Below are 1,271 nucleotides of genomic sequence, written 5' to 3' on the forward strand. Positions count from 1 at the left end.
CCTTAGGCGAACCAGATTTCGTCACCTAAGGGTTTGGGCGACGAAAATGCGTCACCTCAAACTTTGTCGCCCAAAGCCCGTCACTCAAGATCGTAGGTGATGAATTCATAATCTTCGTCGCCTAATTAAAGGTCATTTTAGGCTCCCAAAGTGTCTTTTGTCGCTTAAAGTCACTTTAGGCGACGAACCATGTCGTCGCACAAATTGACCTTAGGCGACGAAGAATATATTCCTCGCCTAAAATCACTTGGGGAGACGAATATGCTTTGTCACCAAAAGTTACTTTAGGTGACGATATCATAACTTCGTCGCCCAAGGGTTTTTATTATTTTTTATTTTTTCATTTTTATTGTTATTTTTAAATATTTTTTTTAAGCTTTTTATCCAAAAAACTATATAATATAACACAAAATTTATTAATAAATTTATATTAACACAAATTAGCAAAATTATAATTTCATACAAAGTAGTAATAACTCTAGTGGTCAATCTATTATTTTATACAAAGTAGTAATAACCCTATTGGTCAACCTATTCTAAACTGGTAGCGTCATCGCCATTCATGTCTAGCGGCGGCTGATGACGGGACGGTGGCGGGACAAACCTAGGTATCGCCTTGGTCAACACGGCGTACAACGCCTTCTTCTTTGCTCTCTCGGCTTATAGGTCCTCCTGCAACTTCTGCACTTGAGCGGGCAGCCCTGCGATGATTGTAGATGGCTGAGAAGAAGACGAAGACGAGGAGGACCAGACGTCACGAATCTGCCCATATCACATGTCGTGTATTTCCTTATTGGGCTTAACACCCAGTGAGTCTATCACAATAAGAATGTTTTGTATTTCCTTACCAGGCCTAACACTCAGTGAGTTTATCACAATACGAAGTTTGACATCGAGATCGGGTACTGGGATCGACTCCAACAGAGTACTCAGAGGGTGTTGCTTGGCCAAGCTCTCCAAATATCTTCTCGAGTTGGTTACCATCTCATCCTTCAAAATGTTACATACACAAGTAACCAATTAGGAAATTAAATATAAATATAAAAAAATTATGAAAAAAATTAAAATATAAAAAACTAACATGTTTTGCCTTGGCCACATCACAGCGGGTATGGGCATAGATATCCCAAAAAGTGTATCTTCGGGAATTGCGAACCGCCCTGAAAAAAAAAAAATTTTGTCAAAAACCCAAACAATATACTAAGGAATATATATGTATTAAATTAAATAATGACATACTCGATGTCGCGACTCCACTTGATATGCGATGG

This window comes from Dryas octopetala, chromosome 2 (assembly GCF_963921425.1).
Source record: "Dryas octopetala chromosome 2, drDryOcto1.1, whole genome shotgun sequence".
NCBI classification, from domain to species: domain Eukaryota; kingdom Viridiplantae; phylum Streptophyta; class Magnoliopsida; order Rosales; family Rosaceae; genus Dryas; species Dryas octopetala.